At 36.9% G+C, this 20,303-nt stretch overlaps 1 long non-coding RNA gene across 1 annotated transcript; it reads right to left on the bottom strand.

Moving 5' to 3' along the window:
• Positions 1 to 9,698, bottom strand: LOC135157308 (uncharacterized). Its single transcript, XR_010296318.1, has 3 exons — positions 9,553 to 9,698; positions 3,112 to 3,321; positions 1 to 1,344 (listed from the first exon to the last, which is right to left on the bottom strand). It is a non-coding gene; the product is annotated as an uncharacterized LOC135157308 (long non-coding RNA).
• Positions 9,699 to 20,303: the final 10,605 nt, after the last annotated feature.

The following is a 20,303-nucleotide window of genomic DNA, read 5'->3' on the forward strand; positions in this document are numbered from 1 at the left end:
TAATATTTTCTGAATGAGTGTATCTTACAAAAGGATTATACCCATTTCATTACATACGACATACACATATTTTGAGAAATACCAACAGAAAAAACATGTACTATTCATTACTGTCCAAATCCTCAAAAAAAAATTATGGTAATGTTCGCTTTCTCAGGCATTCATCAAAGGCTCCCCCACACCTGTCTCTCTTTCTCTATCACCCTCAATCTCAATTCATCTTTTTGTCTCTATCCAACAGCTCATTAGTAAAGGTCAAGTCTACCCAAGAAAATTGTTGGTTCAGTTAAATTGAGAAAAATCAAACTAGCATAACGCTGACAATTTCATCAAAATGGGATGTAAACTAAGAAAGTTATGGCATTTTAAATTTTCACTTATTTTTCACAAAACAAAAATATTCACAACTCAGTGACATGCAAATGAGACAGTCGATAATGTCCCTCACTCACTGTTTATTTTGTTTTTTATTGTTTGAATTATACAATATTTCATTTTTTACAGATTTTACCATAAGGACAAACTTTACTGAACCAAAAAAGTATTGAATAATGCTAATTCCACATGATCAGGGAGGAATAAAATTTTGTTTAACATGACAAGGAGAAAATTAGAATATACCTTATTCTATATATCAAATGAAATAGTGAGTGGATGACGTCATCAGTCTCCTCATTTGCATACTGACTGTGTACAGAATGTGCATATAACTCTTTTGTAAAATTTAGCAAAATTTTTAAATGTCACAACTTTCTTATTTTACATCCGATTTTTTATCAAATTTTCAGTGTTATGCTTGTTGGATTTTTCTCTTTTTATTCATATCAACAATTTTTGGAGTGGACTTGTCCTTTATCTGTCCCCCTTGCTCTATCCTGTTCTATTCTTCTGTCATCTTGCCGTCATTCCTACTTTTCACAAACTTTTTTCTCTTCTGACATTCTAAGTCAGAATGAATATTCTGTAAGACATCATTTTTGCAACACGTTCAAATTTAATGAATTCACTTTTGTTACATGCCCAATGATAAACTATTTCATTGAGCTATTTTAAATAATCAGAATGCACATTGGGGTAATTATTTGTTGTAAAGTTTTGCAAGTTATGTTTGTCCAAGTAATGTACACGGCGGGACTTCTCGTGTGTGGTTTTCAGCCTCTTCTCCAAGTTCTTAATACAGTCCATTATTGCTGTTATCTTCCACTTTACCCCTCTTGGACTTTCTGATATTGAGTAGGAGTGGTCCTCGAGAAATGAAGGTGCTGAAGACTTTGCAGTATCTGGGAGGTTGTTTGCTGAATCAAAACGTCTTTCTTTCGGGGAATTCCTTGGCTTGGGTGAATTCTGTACGAGATGAATGAATTAAAAAAAAGAAACATATAAGAAATATTGAACAAAAACAGATAGAAGAATGAAAAGATAGCTTTAAATTTTTCAATTAAATATTCGATAATACATGAAGAATAATATTTATTTAGGAATCAAACCTTTTCCAGTGACAAAATAAATGTTTTTTTTTAAATATTCATGATGATATATTAACCCTATCTAGCCCCTGGGGGGGGGGGGGGGCTTAATAAGCTCCCCATCCACATTTTTCACGATAAGTCCACAATGAGAAACGAGGTACCACAATTTTTTTTTTCGTTCAATTCTCGCAGAGCTTTTATACAAAATTCGAGACGCCCAGATACGCAGTTACGCAACATTTTATGAGTTCATGTTGGACCGAAAATTGCTCAAAAATATTTTGAGTATACATATTTAATCCAATGGAAATTCTATTTTCAGTCATAATTGACAAATGCATCATTATTCTTGCACTAATTGGTTGGAAATAATCAAATCTTGCTTTTTATAATTGGAATAGTGCCACGAAGTGATCCCATTGAAAAAAAACTATAAAATACATAAGGCCCCAAAACAAAGAAATACGTATATGGAATTAAAGAACCAATAAAATACATAAAAGTAGAAATTTGATTCACCATTTCTTCAGGAGCACATTTGTTTAGAAATCATAGAATTTGGGGAATTATTTAGGGATTTATCTTTAACCCTAAATAGACTGGGCTATTTCGACGCCTAAGAAGACGGGGGGGGGGGGGGGCTGATTCAGCACCCCTTATGATCTCGTCCGTTGATCTCGTAATCGCGACGAAAATTGGCACGCGCGTTACCCATGGCATTATCTACAATACCATAATATCAAAATCTGCGAAAAATATCATTGCTCATTATGTTAATTAATGCGTAAAATCATAAGTTTGCTCTAATTAACAAAATAATGCCCCTAACATGCTCATTTTTGTTTCACTTTCTCTTTATAGGCATCTGATCAAATTAATTTTTAAAAAAGTTGTCAACATCACATTCATTTTTTATGTATTGTATTGTTTTCTAAATTTCTTATGTATTTCTGTGTTTTTTTGACTTTTTGTTTTTTATTGTTTTTTCAATGGAAATTGTCGGAGACGTTTTTTTTACCATAAACAAGATAAAATTAATTGATTTTGAGCAGTAAAAGGAAAAATATGATACATTTTATAAATTTTGGCTAAAAACACTACTTGCATTGGATTTGTAGACAAATACACGTTTTTGAGCAATTTTGGTTCTGCATGCAGTTACGAAATGTTGCGTAATTTCGGAACCCTGTACCTGGGGGTCACAATTTTGGTCTCAAAAGTTGCGCAAGACTTGAAAGTAAAAAGTCAACGAGTGACGCGGTCAAAAAAGTGTCGAGCTCCATGCTTGCAGATTACATTGATGGTGACGTGTGCATCGGTTTTCGTTGCGATCGACAGTGCATGGAGATCTGAAGAGGAAGACCAAAAAGGCCCCCCCCCCCGGGCTATGCAATCTCAAAGTAGCCCAGGATTATTATGTAGGGTAAACCAATTTTTTAATATATTTGTTCATTTAGTAAGAGTTTACTGTAAATACACAGTATAGGCCCAGGTCCATGGTTACCCTCCCAAATAGGATAATTTTCATCTCTATTTGGCTACTGAAAATGGAATATTTAAAGCAATGTTCTATCAAACCAAAGGTAGATAATACAGAGAAAATATTTCTTTAGAACACATGTATGATATAGATCTACTGTACCTTCTGAAGACGAGGCAGGAAATCAAACATGGTTGGGACAGCATCCTGTCTAAGACGAGTCACTTGCCCAGTCCTGTCAAAGCAACCATCTTCAAAATGATCAGAACGGAGTACAGAGCTCTTGGAGGAATTCAATGAAGCTCGCTTCATATTGACCATCCATACTGTGTTACAGACAGTACAGGTTCAGTCCAACGGCTGAATGGGAATCTGCAGCAAATGTAAACACATGTCATAAAATCAATTACACATAATTAAGAAAATTTTACGTGTCCAAAGGACACAGATGCCCCCGCTTAAAGGGGAATCCAACCCAAATAAAAAATTGTTTTTAGAAGGAAAAGAAAAATCAGACAAGTTGATAGGTGAAAGTTTGAACAATATTGGACAAACAACAAGAAAGTTATGAATTTTTAAAAGTTGTAAATATTGGTAATCACTGTACCCATGGAGACTTCAAAGGTTCATAAGGTTCATAAGGTTCATAAGGTAGTATTTATTGTCCAGATAAATAAATAAGTGGAAATTTGCATTTTTACATGGTATTGAACATACATAACATAGCATAGAAAATGAACATATTTACAGAAAATCAAACAATCACATATAGTCAATTATGATATACACGTGCAAATGCTACCCACTGGGTAGCATTTGAAAAAAATACTGTTATTGACATTAAAATTAAGATTGAAATGGAAATCTGAACTGAAAGTTAGATATCGGAAATTGAATTGAAATTACATTAGAATTGTAATAAATCAGTACTATAAATCTTCACAGCATTGTCCACTTGTAATTGTTATTGTTATCAGTATTTACATATCATTTTTATTTTCAATTTTGTTGTTTTAAGGAATTAACATCAACTACCCGACAAGGTAAATTTACATTATTAGGCATATTATTATTCTTACATAATCCCTTCCTCATTCAGCATTCGGATTGAGCTTGGCACGAATGAGTTTAAGAACCTATTTGTTCGACAACGTGCTGACCGTAGTCTATTACCAGATCTCATCCTTTCGTAGTTTACATTCAATGGGTGATCATTATTGTATAGTATTTCTTTTGACTTTTCAAGTATTCTGTTTCGACATACATCAGTGAGGTTTAGGTCGTGTCCAGTTATTTTTTCTGCTTGTCTGACCATTCTACTTAGTATATTCAGATCTTTTTTGCGACAGCTTGTGAACCAAACCACACAATCAAATATGAGGATGCTTTCAATAAGTGATCTATAGAATAAAACCATTATGGTGCGGTCAACATGGAATGACTTCAATTTTCTTATGAAATACATCCTTTGTATTGCCTTCTTGTAAATTGAATTGCATTGATCTCCCCATTTTAATCCATCGTCAATAATGGTACCTAAGTATTTGAACTTATGAACTATTTCAATTTCCTCTTCATTGATTCTAACACGACAATCACTTGGTTCTACTTGTTTATTATTTCTAAAGTCAAATATCATTTCTCTGGTTTTTGTTGCATTGAGATCTAAGAAATTGTCATTACACCAGTCGGTAAACCATTTTACACAGTTTAGATACTCAAGTTCACATTCCTTAATTAGACCAACTATAACTGTGTCATCTGCGTATTTGAGAATAGAGACATTTTGAGAAAGGTAACGACAGTCATTGGTATATAGAACAAATAGGATTGCAGAGAGCACACAGCCCTGGGGTGAACCTGTATTCGTTACTATGGGATCGCTCAAAGCATCTTGGACGCGCACGCGCTGGATTCTATTCCGAAGAAAGTCAGTTAGCCATAAAATTAGGGACGGTTTCACATCCAGACATTTCAGCTTCTCGACAAGTCGATGGGGTTGAATAGTGTTAAATGCGGACGAAAAGTCAACAAACAAAGTGCGAGCGTACGATTTATTTTCATCTGTGTGCTTGCAGAGAATATGTGTCAAATAAAGAATCGCATCTTGAACGGACTTCTTTGGCTGATAGGCGTACTGATGGGGGTCAACCAGGTGCTTTATGGGTTGGAGAATATACTTCAGTATAATTCGTTCTAGGCACTTCATCGCGATTGAAGTCAATGCTACTGGACGATAGTCGTTATGTTCAGAGGGGCGGGGCTTTTTTGCTACCGGGATAACAATAGAAGACTTCCAGCAAAGGGGTATCACTTGTTTATCTAACGACATTTGGAACAAAACGCAAAACGGCAATGCCAGTTCTCTCGAGCAATTACGTAGTACCTTTCCGGTAATAAGATCGGGCCCGGATGCTTTCCTTGGATTGATTCTATTGAATTGGACTAATACATCTCTTTCTTTAATCTTAACAGTATCATCTCGAGAGTCAGTTAATTCAGCTATCTGTCCGTCTATTATATCACTGAAGTTATGGGTATCAAACCGTCCGTAGAACCTATTAAGTTCATTTGCAATCTTAAAAGGGTCATCAACATTCGCGAGTGATTGATCTCTTTTGGGAACATAGTCGGTCATTGATTGCAAACACTGCCACGCTGCTCGCGGATTATTATTTTGAAAGTGATTTTCGAGCTTTCTTCGGTAGTCTCGTTTCGCTCTGTTTATTTCCTGACGCAGTCTAGCGTGAAACGACTTTACGGTTAGTCGATCACCGGCATCGAATGCTTCCTTTCTTGCTTTGATGATTCCTTTAATATCTTTAGTAATCCAGGGTTTACTATTTGGGTACACCTTAATCGTTTTACTTTGTATATGTAAATCCTGACAAAAGACGATGTAGTCATTAACTGCACTTGTAATTTCGTTTATGTCGTCCGAAGCTTCAAAGAACACATTCCAATCAGTTATTTGAAAGCACGTTTTGAGGTTGTCAATTGTTTCATTATTGGCTGCATATGGGATGTCATAGTGATGTAAGGCAAGGACTACTCTTCCATGTACTCCAATTCATATTATGGCGAAAATGTAATTTTTTTTTCCCAAAAGTTTTATTTCAAATTAATATTTTTCTTTCATGAGGACATAAAACAATATACTACCTGGGTTATATTTAGATTACTGCCCCAGGGGAATGGGTACTTAGGAGAACACCACTAATCCCTGATAATAAAGTACATGGCCTATGGGAAAGTTGTCCTTGCCCCTTGTCATAATTTACTTATCCAGTTGCCAATTTGAAATCTACATAGTATTAGTGATCTCAATTTTAAAGCAGCTATAACTTTCTTATTGCTTGTCCGATTTCTTTCAAACTTTCACCATTCTGTTTAATTTATTTTTCTCCTTCCCAACACAACATTTAATGGCCAAGGCTGGATTCCCCTTTAACGCGATCAGAAATCCATTCAATATGATTGAACTTAATATCATGCAGAAACCAATATGCATATATATAATTAATTAACAAATTTAGACCTTTGAACCGACTTGCATATATAATGAGATGTGACCTTTGACCTGCGTACACCGAATTCGAACTTAGCCTGTATTTTGTGGTCATCTACCTACACACCAAATTTTTTTTAAATCCATTAAATATTTTTCGAGTTATTGCGCAGAAACCAAGTGGGGGGACGGACAGGGGCAACGCTTACTGCCCCTTCCGGGCTTCGTCTGCGGGGGCATAAAAACTCTAGGCCTACTCAGCAGGGGCCCATTTCTCATTACCTGGACAAGTTAGTCATATCTTTATCTATTAAACACAGAGTTAGTTCCAATCTTACCCAAAAGGATTAACTAGAATCCATTGATATCGTCATATTGATACTATTGGTGGAACAAAAATAACTTAAATTTTCAAAAAGTAAAATTATGATAAAACTTACAATTATTGTGATGAATTTGGAAATACATCCTATCAAAATAATAGCAGAGGCGAAATATGCATAAAACATACTCAAACATGCAGACATGGGCATTAAATTGCTGAGGAAATGAAATTATCAGTAATTCATTTCATGACTAAAAAAAATCACATGTATGTGGACATTGAGATGGGTATCCCCAGATATAAAATTTGAATAGTTTAAGTAAACCATACAGGCTTTCTTCCTAAAATGATGATAATTATACAGGTTTTTAGGATTCCAAACACCATCAAAATATTATCATCATGAATAAACTCTTTAGATACCGAAACACACGATTTTATAAAATCGTAGGATATGATTTTAATTACTGAATATGTTAAAAAATAGCTCAAAGTTAGATTCTCATGAAAAGTTGATTTTTTTCTCGCTCGCTTCGCTCGCTCAGGACTTATATATATAAAGCAGCCTTTTGGCACATGTTCTATACTGCGCTCCTCGTTGTTTTTTTGTTTTGTTTTTTACTCTTCACGCTACTGCCGCAAAGAATCCTCTTCACAGTGGCGTACAGACCACCGTGACAAAAAAGGCATCTAAAGAGAGAAGAATTAAATAAATTTATTATCTGGATATCATGTCAAAATCTATCACAAAATTGGATTTTTGTATTAAAAAGGTATAAAAAAAATTGCTCGCTCGCTTCGCTCGCTCGCAACTTTTTTAAAAGATTAGTTCTGGCCTTCTCAAAATAGTCGCCTTACTACACCATTACGCCTATTCATACCATGATATGACCGGGAAATTTTTGGCTCTTGCCCCCCCCCCCCCTGGCCACCAACCCTGTTACGCCGCTGTAAAAATGCTGTGCATCATCATCATCATCATCTTGCTACACACCCAAATTTTTTTTTAATCTGTTGAATATTTCATAAGATATCTTTAAGGAGCTGTGATCTTTGACCTGCATACTCCGAATTCGAACTTAGCCTGTATTGGTATCATCTTCCTACACACTCAAATTTGTTTAAATATGTAGAATATTTTATAAGTAATCATGCGGAAACTAAATTGCATATTTAATGAGCCGTGACCTTTGACCTGCCGACTACGAATTCGAACTTGACCTGTATTTTGGTGTCGTCTACCTACACACTCAAATTCGTTTAAATATGTAGAATATTTCATAAGTAATCATGCGGAAACTAAATTGCATATTTAATGAGCCGTGACCTTTGACCTGCCGACTCCGAACTTAGCCTGTATATGGTGTCATCTACCTACACACCCTAATTTTTATAAATCTGTTGAATATTTCATAAGTCATCATGCGGAAACCAACTCGGATATTTCATGAGCTGTGACCTTGGACCTGCAGACTCCGAATTCAAAGTTAGCCTGTACTATGGTGTCATGTACCTACACACCAAATTTTTTTAAAATCAATATATATAAATCGAAATATATTTCGATTTATTGCGCGGAAACCAAGTGGGGGGGCGGGCGAATCAACGGACAGGGGCAACGCTTAATGCCCCCTCCGGACTTTGTCTGCGGGGGCATAATTACCGAGGAGCTGCATTTGAAGCGAGCCTGAATCAAGGCTGTGAAATTTATTAGCGCCACCATCAGGCTTCCTTTTATTTGCGTAAAAAGAAGAGACACGCGAAGTCACTTTCTAGTCCAAACTCCAAAGTAATCAAATTTGCTTTTTTTTTAATATGATTTTGATTTAATTAAAAATATACTATTGACTTTTTGTATTATGGCTACTCACCGCAAAGCGCCCCGGTGAGTAGCGAGGAGTTTCGGCAAATATTAATTCTGTATTGTAATGAAGCGATGTTTGCCAACTTCACAGAAATCCAGGGCCAAATGCAGTTCGGTGTACGAGGTTAGTACTATAGATCTATACATGTACTGTAGCAACTATATGTAGCCACTAACCTCGAACTAGTAATGAGTGGGGCCAGGGCTAATGCTACCACAACTAGTACAGCAGGCGATGGTTCGTGTAAGCTCCACTACACTTCACTACTGCTAACCTCCGCTTCACCTATAGGCTATAGTGGAGTGTTTAATGGCTGGCTATACGAACCATTGCCTGAGTTTTTTAGGCCTAGTCACTCAAGTCAAGGGTTCATTACATGCCGCCGCGCACAGAAAAATCAAGCAATAGAAGTTGTGTGTTGTGGACACCAGAAGTGGGATCACAGCACGCGTGACCCACTAGTTAGAAATCCATTGCCAAACGTGGTTAATGGTGCGAGGTTAGTATACTAATACTAACCTCGCAATACGCGTGAGTCACTGAGTGGAGTAGCCTAACGTTAGAGTTTCATACGGCATGTACGGCCAGGCATCAATAACTTTTGTTGTCATCCAATTTCAATGAAATTTTCAGCATTTTGCTCGGAATGAATTTTACATTATTTAAGATCAAGGCCTAAATATCTTCAACCTGTATAATACATAACCAGTTTACTTTTAGGTGTGCAGAAAAGACCAACCCCCCCCCCCACAATGGTCTGCTGACTACAGTACATAAACTTAAATACACGGGACTAGTATTGTAAATGTTACACAGCTTTTTGCAAATGCAAGTTTGGTAACGAATAACGAATTCCCATTTTTTTTTCAACGTAATTTTGAAGTCGAAAACATAGCTGAACTTACGAATGCAATGTCCGTCCACATCCTACCGATTAGAGCAGTTGTATGCAGCTCATGTAGGCATGAATAACGTGAAATCTAAGCTAATAAGTTCACCAACATGCCAATCTGAGCTGTGAAAAAGTGTGATCGTCCGGGGCGAAAACAGCTTGAGCAAGGTGCAGCCAATCAGCGACCTTCTTATGTCCCCTTCGAGACAGAGGAGACGAAATGATTTTATGTCAAAACACAAAATCATTTCGTCGACGAAATTTTTTTGTCTTTTGACACAAAATCATTTCGTCGACGAAATTTTTTTGTCTTTTGACACAAAATCATTTCGTCGACGAAATTTTTTTGTGTTTTGACACAAAATCATTTCGTCAACGAAATTTTTTTGTGGTTTTGACACAAAATGATTTCGTCGACGGAATAGATTTTCGCATCGCAACGAAATAAATTTTGTGGACGCAATTACATTTAGTCTCGACGAAAATTGATTTTGTGTGACAAAAAATAATTTCGTATACGAAATAAAACTGCGTCATGACGAAATGATTTTCATATGAACAAAAACACATTTTGTGTACGGAATTGCGTGAATTGGACGGAATTTACGATCGGACATTTGGTGCGCCATTTCGTTTGATAAAAATTCATTTCGTATGGCACGCCAAATAAACTTTGTGGACGCAATTACATTTCGTCTAGACGAAATTGATTTCGTGCATTTCGTCGAGACGAAATTGATTTTGTGTGACAAAAAATAAATTTTGTGTACGAAATAAAAAAGCGTCATGACGAAATGATTTTCGTCTGAATAAAAACACATTTTGTGTACGGAATGCCGTGATTTGGACGGAAATCACTGGCGGACACTTGGCGCCCCATACACGATGGGTAGAAAATATGGGAGGGGCAGGGGTGAACTGAGCCGAAGGAGGGTTTGGTGGGAGGGGGGCATTATAATTGGAATCTGGGTGAACATTCCTTGATTTAAAGTTTAGAAAGATATCAATGGAAACAACAACAACATGATATTCTCTCATGTCAACGTAGTTAAAAAGATTGCCAAATGAATAGTTCATAATTCACTTCGACCAGGGGATGGTAAAACTCTTTAATCACCAATTAATCATGATGATAGTATCTGGACCTTGAGCACCACTGATAGCATAACGGAATAATAAGAAAGCTGTGACCACGGCTATTGACAACTATAAAATTGCATAAAAATGCCGATGGGGTGAGTGAGATAATAAATGTTTTTGAAATAAATGAAAAAAGGTTTTGGAATGTTACGATTGAATAGGTGGGCAGGAATAAACAAAACGTGATCTTCTTAGAAGACCACATAATGACCTATCTCTTTATACTTCGTCACTGCCATATCATGAAGATTTACGATCAGGCGTATTGGGTTACAGGGGTTGCGAGTTAAGTCACGAAATAGTTCCATGACATCATCGCGAGGGTCTCCTTTACGAAAACGAAACCCGATCGGTACCCCCGATCGAACTTAATTCCCAATCTATCATCATTGTCTCTTACACATTAGCAGGATTGATACATTAATCAATCGAAATTATAAGACAGACATCCCTGCAAAGGCTGCAATAGACAAACGTCAACGAATTACACGATGATTTTTAGCAAACGAAGAGGGGGCGGCACCGCGGAAGGGGTGTGGCAGGGGGACGAACCCCCCTGCGAGATTCCAGGTATAGACAAACAAAGAATTAATTACATAGGGAGGAGAAATAAAAGAGATATATCAGAACAGCCTAAAACTGTGGTAGAATGAACATCCATTGACGCTGGTATAACTAGAAATAAAAGTGGGCTCCAAACTGCTGGAAAATTCACAAACTGCTGGAAAATTCATTTATTTCTTCAAAATGGCCCTCTTTAATGATTGTGGATATAAATTTTATCCAAAATATACATTGGAAACAGAACTATTTTGACGACGAAAATGCGATAGCATGCATTGTCCAATAAACAAGGATCTCATTTAATGGTCTGGTATATCACTTTCTCTCCAAAACCCAATAAAAGAATTTTAAAAAATGAAATCGAGCTGCAATTTTACAAGGATTTCTAAATTTTCTACTTGGCCACGTATACATGCCCCTTAGAAGTTATTTGTGATATTTCTGAACTTGAAGCTCACGTTTCGGTATTTTAATTGTCGTCTCGACGAACCATTGGTATATAAATCACCTTCATAAACTCAGTTATCCATCACTGCCGAATGGGAATTCCGTTTCCCCTGACGAAAAATATATTCGAGATGTCGACGGGGGGAGGGGGGGGGTACTAAGAAATTTATGGTAAACAATATGGGATCATTAAGCACTAATCCATCCTTCTGATTGATGGGTATTAAGCAGAGGAAAGGTTTCGGATAAAAATCCGACTTTTTGTGTCTTTAAAAGTCCAGTATTTACATGGGTGGTCAGATTTTGACGCATGGCGGCTCAAAATGCTTGGTGGAATTTTCTTCTTTGTTTGCAAATAATCTTTCTGTCTGGATTGATTTGTCGAAGAAAGAAAAGGAATGCAATTCGATGAGAATAATTCCAACCTTCGGTAATTGTTTTTCAGTATACTTATTGATTGAATAAGTGGATTTCGTGTCTTCTTTTGCATCTTTATGAAGGAAAAAGTCCCCGGACTCGTATCACGAAACTTATAAATTGATTGTAGGGTATTATACGATCTATCGCACTGATCACACGGTATACAATCAATCGTAAGATCAATTATTGTGCCTTGTGTTATGAGACCAATGTTAATTTGTTACAAAAGATAGGTGCAGTGTTTGCACTATATTTATTTTCATTGTTTCATAAGTGAATTTTATTTCCGATTATTTTTTTTATTTTATGTCGAAGAGTCGGGCTATACTGGTAAGGCACTTATCACGAAGAAACAGAGGTTTGTATATATATATATAAAACCCATACATTTAAAAATCATGTCATCAGGACAAGAGTGTTTTTTTCTATAGCAATAACAACACATCTGAAAGCCACGAACTGCCCAAAATACTTCGTGTTGCTATGAAAATAACGAAACATACATCGGACACATGATTTCGTCAGCAGATACCTTCGTGATTCATTCATGCAATGACGAGTTTGTAAACAGAGGGCCCTATCTTATTATTACGTATTGATTTTCCCCGTTTCATTGTCGAAACCGCCCTTTCTTAGACTCCGGATGTGGAAGGTAAAATCTTGGGTTTATCTTATTTCTTTCTTCGGACAAAAAACACCATTCCTGTCTCTTTTAATTTCGTCAAATTACTTTTTTATTAATCCTCTAAAGACGTTGCCACTGCGTTACATCTCGCAACCGCGAGCCTGCTGCAACACTTGCGGTGAGATCGTATAAAACTCGTTATCGCGCCCAATGACAGTCATGTCGTAAAGTTAGCAAAGGGTCGCTAACTGTTCTCTGTGTGGTCACCGCCCGGTGTGTCAAAGTTTGATGACGTCATTAGATACCCATTGTTACGCGAGTGTCAATTACCTGTAAATATTTAGGATGAATGAAGGGGTGGTGCGCGGAATTGTTATCTGGGAATGACCGCTTGACCGTTTGCTTGAAAGGAGATGTAATAGCGATACAAGCTCGGATGCATTACAAGATTCCATGCTCCCTGCTTCATATAAATATGTGGTTGTTGTGGCCTAAGTAATTTTAATGTCCAATGGAGCATATGGGATTATGGACAATGGCGGAATTCACCATCGGAAAAATTATCGAATTTCAACTTTCCAGTGAACTCAACTGAAATTGGATCGTGGTCATTGTGGGGGATTTGTGTTGTTGTTTTAGGGCGCAATAGGCCTGAAGAGACTACTCACTATTCACGACAAACTTATCCTGACTGGCATCAAATCTAATTTTGAAGAAATCCATGATCTTTGCATTTAATATGCTTCCCCAAAATAAAACAAAACAAAAATTACATAAAGTGACGGAGCACCAGAAAAGAGTCGCTTTAAATCAGTAATCGATATCCTGCGAAGTCCCAATCGGTATTATATTTTGTGTGAACAACTTAAAATTACCACAAAGGCCTACAATGTAGTAAAACATTAATTTCGACTCGAATACACGGGAAAGATGTACGACATATTCAATGCATAATCGAAAAAAAATCTCCCGACTAGAACCAAATGCGTTGTTCACGTTCAATTTCTTAATAACCTAAAAGCGCCCCTCTTATTTTATCTCTCTCGCCCCCCCCCCCCTCTTTCTCTCCCTCCCTCTCACTCTCTCCCTCTAATTCTATGCAATTAATATAATCACGAAACAACTTTAGGTTTCTTCTCTGCGTTGCCATGGCAGGCATAAAGGGATCATCGTCTGAATCTGATGCAAAAACACTCGGGAGGCATCTATGCAAATTAAGGAGTGACAATTGACAAGATACGCATCAAAATGAGAACCATCATCCATATATATACATCAGCGAAAAGGAAGAAGAAACGTGCGCTAATTGCAACAGAAGTCATACCATAATATGTAGGAAGAGGTAAATACCCCCAAATTACAAAATTTCGACTGTTTTGCCGCCTTTTATATTTGCTTGTCGAGTTATCGAGGAGGATAATATCGACCCAATCTTAACCCATAGTTGACCGTTTTGACTATACGAGAACCAATTTTTTGATAAATTTAATCAGGGGCGGATCCAGGATTTTCCATTAGGGGAAGCACATTTTCCCGAGGACAATTTGACAAGCCAAAAAAAAGGTTTTCACCAAAAATTTAAGGTCATTTCGTCTCCTCCCTTGTGTATGAACGACATATTCCCATTAACAATATATGCTGTTATTTTCGGCATATTTACATCAAAAATCTTGATTATGCCTCTCAAAAAGGGGGGTACGGGCCGAATGTGCCCCCCCCCCCCTGGATCTGCCACTGAATTGAATCCCCGCAAAATGCTTCTTTGGCTTGTGGAATTTTTTTCTATATTCCATTAAACCAAAATGTTTTCCAAAATGAAAATGTAAAATGCTAAAGATTTAACTCTGAGCTTTTTACTCTTTTTTTTTACATGAACATGATGATGAAATGAGAGATTTTCATCCTGTAGACCCTATACCTCTTCTTCATCTCTACATCACATGGCATAACTTCTCCCACATTCGTCGAGATTTTGTGATAGAATAGAAACATATCGATTTTCGAATGGCACCCAGATTTCGCGATGAGAGAGAGGAAAAAATGTTGAAAAGAATCGAAAATACCGCGCAACAACGAATACCATCTCTCGGGGAAAACGTATCGATAATACACAGACCCAGTTTTGATATTTGAGAGAAATTCGAATTGATTTCTTCATCACACTCACTACAACACTTTGCAAGGTATAAAGAGGAAGGTACTGTACTCTATCTATCTGAAACATCTACCACTGCCTCAATCTGACCATAAAAAAGAAAGAAAAGAAAACGAAAACCGTCCCCTGAGACCACGTGGCTTAAGATATCCTTATGAGAGATAAAAGGGGATCGTCTTTAAAAATCGCTTGGATGCGAAGCTTACTTATATGTATTGATTGCGATGCAACAATACGAAAAGTGCGCCAACTCTCGGCGAGCACGTTTCTACTCATAAAATACATGGCAATAATGATACAAATGGATCATTTCAGAGAGTTTCAAGAGGTTGACGATATCAATCTGTGTGTCTCTGCTGCACTTTTCGGATGGTGTCGTTGCAGAAGTTTTCAAAACCTTGCTGGGAATGAGAAATTGGATATTGCATTAAATTACTTTTCTATTCATTCAGTTTTCGAGATCATTACTATCTCAACAATAACCCATGTACGATATAATGATGTGGTTGTCTTCAACACAAGATAGTCTTTGTCTTTTTGTTTGTCTTTCTTTCACAGAGGTCGGGGCGCGTTCATCGTCGAAGCTGCATGGTCTTTAGGCAAATCCTCGCGCACCACTGAATTATTTGCCAAATACTGTCAACAATTATCCAATCAGTCAAAAAGCAAGCTCGGTCGAAAACATCATCCTTGTATTTCGAACAGATCAACGAAGACGAGGATGAGAAAGGCCATCAACACAACTCGAAGAGTACTTACAAGGAGTTTATCTGACGACTAAAATGCGCCGGATGATTATTGGAAATGGGACAGGTCGTGTACCTGTTTTTCTCATCCTAGCCTCCGTCTAGACGTTACATTTTATCTATTTTGATGTATACACAGGCAAATATGAACTTGGGCCTGATTATATTATGTCAGAGATTAGGGCAAAGCCTATACAAATATCCTATGCTCGCTAGAGAAGATGCTTTTTATCTAAATTGACAAACGCTGATGTACCGAATTTCGATTACAAATTAAAGGCTCAAGCAACAAGAAAAGAAATATGTGGGTCTGGAATCGGGGCTATACTCGGGTTAATCCCAGAACATCTTGAAAGTTACTTGCGATAAGGCGAAAATACCTCGAGAAATCCTTCAAAATCTATGGATAAATGTAAAACGACGAAGAGATTTCTGAAGGGGGTCTTCAAGAGCTCAGAGTTTTCGTTTCAAATAACATCTGACCGAATTCCATCATAAAATCGACGTTTTTATCCACCCCCCCCCCCCCAAAAAAAAAAAAATCTCGTCCGAGATCTGCTATCATCACGCCGTGTGCTAAAAGTTCAATGGTACAGTTGTATTGAAAATAATACCCGGACGTATCCTCCAACGCCATTATGTAATGAAATATGCAACAAAAATGCAACGTCTTATAAGTTTTAGTGTGATCAGTTTGGACAGGTTTGGCTAATAATTTTGACCGAGGTTAGAAATGTCAAACATTTTACACAAAAGATTATATTATGTATGAGGAGTAATATGATAATATAGAATCATAAATATTCATGGCACTATAGTATCATATTCTGCAGGATTTATTCGCCAACCACTACTACTTTTCTATCCCTTTAAAAACATTTCATATTTCAAAGTGGATATTCGAAGACTGAGCCCATAGGATATTAATCACGCATGATGGACTCCATAATCACATCCATTATTTCTTAGAATTTATATATTTTTTTAGAGGAATACCGTACATGAATGAGCAAGCTTTGACATGAGGGTATTATGATGGATAGCAAAGAATATCAATGGGCATTTCCAAAATTTATATACATAACATGCACCTCGAATAAAAAATACGTGTTTTCAATTATTCATAATAAGCCTTGTCACATTTACACATACAACTTTTGTATTCATGTACATGTACAGTAGGCCTGTGTTTTATGATAATAAGCACTCTTCAAGATATATACAGACCAAAATAATAGTTTTCCATTCCTCTATTTATTCATCTGTTTATTAATTTATTTATTCATTCATATATAATTTCAATTGGGTATATTAGAGGAACTCTTAGTTATTACCTTTTTACACTGAAAAAAAAAACTACCGTGTTTAAAGGACGCAAGTCTGTGTTCTGAGACGACCGCACCCTCAGGTGTTAAAAAACTCCACGGTGTTGGAAGTTTTGAAATTAACACCAAATAGAGATGAAATTGCAGAGAGAATGTGATTTCATAACACTAATAGGCGATGAACACCCACCATGAATTAACACCATGAAGTAACACGGCGCCGTGAAGTAACACCGTGAGGTAACACCATGAATTAACACGAAGTAACACCATGAGAAACACGAAGTAACACCATGAATTAACGCCATGTAGTAACACTGTGAATTAAAGCCATAAATTAACACCATGAATTAACACCGTGAAGTAACACCATGACTTGAAGAAAATGAATAAACACCACGAAATAACATAACGAACAACATGAATCACTATGAATTAACAATGGTCATGATCATAATGGTGTAAAATGCTAATTGCGGTGTTCTTTCAGCATTGTAAACACTAGTGATGTAGTTATAACACTACAGCACCATTTTCAAGGGTAATAGTAAGAGGAGTGCGGTGATGGGGGGGGGGGGGTTGAAGGACCCAGACCATTGTCACCATTCTACCTTGAGCATTGCTAAGTCCGTAATAAGATAAATAGGATCGCTTTAGTGATTACCAGAGGCCATACACTACAGACGAGGAAAGAGTCACCCTCCAACTCGTCCAAGGAGGTTCAGGATTGGAAAGAAGAAATCAATCACTGAAAGAGCAAGTGCATTTAATCGGGGGCTCAGGGCTACATTCCACAACTGACCGTGGTCAAGACCTTTTGTCCCGTCCATCCATCGTCAGGGGATCTAGGATATTTAAATGTTTTTAATATTTCTTTTACCTTCTATTTCCGCTAGGCGCCCCCAAAGCACGGCGAAAGGGCAAGCGCAACTCGCTCAATGATTCTTCGCTTGTTTCGTAATGATATAATATGACACATATCGTTCTGGGGAGAGTTTCATCAACCTTTTTGTCCGACAAGTTGTCGGATCTGACATCTTTCCTTGGTTTTGATTGGCTGAGAAGCGCTGTTACTATGGTAACTGTCGGATAAAATGGGACTTGTCGGATAAAACGTCCGACAAATCCTTTCATGAAACACTCCCCAGATATTGGGGAGGGGGGATACTAGAAAATGTCCGTTAGAAGCATTTTTTTATCAATGAAATTGTTCGATCCGTTTAATCAAAAGAGAGTGTAATGAATACAATTTTTCGGGAGCCCGAGAACAGAAAGTAACAGGAGAAATATCTAAAACCTCACAAACACATGAAAAAATCTGCATATAAGACCCCCCCCCCTCAAAAAAAAAATCATGCCTTGCACTATCACAATACCTTTGCTCGGAGAAAAAGATGTAAACAAATCACTTTCCACTTTAAATTTCGAAACAAAAATACAGGGCGGCTTTTTTCCAGAATTAGGACAGGTATTGCGAGATGCCGCGGGTATCTCTGTGAATGCGAGGATGGGAAAATGAATCCGTTATCTCTCAATTCGATTGAATTCTAGAATGCAAGCTCTCTGAAAGGAGGAAAGAAAAACGGCGTGTACTTCAAATTTTAAGCAAGAAAGGAGCATAAGTGGTATACCATATATGTACTGGAAGAATAAAGAATTGTACACGTTTAATGGATTCATTTTATCTGGGTTTACGAGACGATCGCGAAATAATTAATAATTTCTAATTTAAACCAGTCAACAGACATAAACAGCAAAGGGGATTTCACTAAAAAGAGTCATAATAGCAAATAATAGTCGATAATCTAGATCTCCTAGACATAATAACCTGGTAATAAATCGAAATAAGCTGCTGGAATGAGGCTACGGGTCTACAAGGGAGAATTTAGTATTAAACTTTGTAATTAATGTCGTAAGGCCTGAGTGAAAGGGTGTTCGAAATTGTTGTGCGCAGATTAGGCATGCATTTACATTGTTAAAAAACGAATTGGTTATGAGGTGCGAAATGGGGTGTTCACGCAATTTCTAGATTTCTTCCCTTTTTTTAAATAAAAGTGTTATTTTTCTTTGCTAATAAAGCTTCATGTTTGTGGCGGTACGTACATGGCATGTGTTACTCGATAGTTAAAGTGCTTGGAACGCAGAAATTATCTATAAATTTGGGAACTCCAAGATCTACAGGTTTAGGCCCTCTCCGAGGGACCTGGTAATTGAAGGTAGCTTCCTCCAACATAAGGTCACTGGATCATCGATGTGGTATCGAATCACTGCATTCCTAACGAACTACAGCGTTTTATTTAAAAAAAAACAATTTGTTACCATGGCAACACAAAAACAAAGCTTTGTAAAATATTTCGTGGCCGATCACTTGTACTTTTGTTTCCTAAAATTCAAAGTACATAATATTATTCCTTATTGTGGGAGTCTCGAATTGACGATCCTAAGAAAATCCATGTGGGTTTATTAAGGTGAATTACAATAACTTCACCAACTTGGACACGTTGAATGGCAGAAAATATGGGTTAATGTTTCATTGTTGACCAATATATGACTCCATTTCGGCACGGTTGAATTGCGATAAAAAAAACATTGAAATGTCAACTGGTTTCGAATTTAAATTATTTGGGTTTATTGTGAGTAGGCCTAGAATAAGTTACCGGATTAATGACCAGCTCAAAATAGATTTTTGGTTACAGAGGCAAGACAATACACCGATCATGCTTTAGGTTTTTTGTTCGTTTTATTATATAACTTTGGGATACAGGACAATTTTTAAGTTGCAGGTTCAGTCTTTTCTTTCCTTTCAACTATTGCATTATAATTCACATGATTTTAGTATCGGTGAACAAATAAAAACCAAATCCAAAATATTAATCTAGTCAAAATGATTTCAACAAGGCTTTCAAGTTACTGATTATAAACGAACCAGTCGCGACAAAACAGTGAAACAAGACATACCGCAATAATGGTATTTGTCTGGTAATTTACAATAGGGATAATGGTTGTTGACAAGTTAATGGGCCCTGTTTCATAAAACCTCTTGTCAGGAGAAAATCTGAATTTGGGCCAATCGAATTTGATAACATTGGCATATTAAAATAATTACATTTGGTGGGAAGGAATTCCAGGGAAGGGTATAATGTAATCTGCATCATATCATTTATGAAAACCGAAACATCAGATGACATGTTTGTTACATTTCAACGTAAAATGGTTTCCATCGCATCGAAACCAGACTTTTTTTTACAAGAGAATGCAATAATAATATATTATGCTTGGTTGGTCCTGGCTGGAAAACATCAAATGACCACTTTTCACCTTTCAATTTCAACGAATGCCAAT

This window comes from Lytechinus pictus, chromosome 17 (genome assembly GCF_037042905.1).
Source record: "Lytechinus pictus isolate F3 Inbred chromosome 17, Lp3.0, whole genome shotgun sequence".
NCBI classification, from domain to species: Eukaryota; Metazoa; Echinodermata; class Echinoidea; order Temnopleuroida; family Toxopneustidae; genus Lytechinus; species Lytechinus pictus.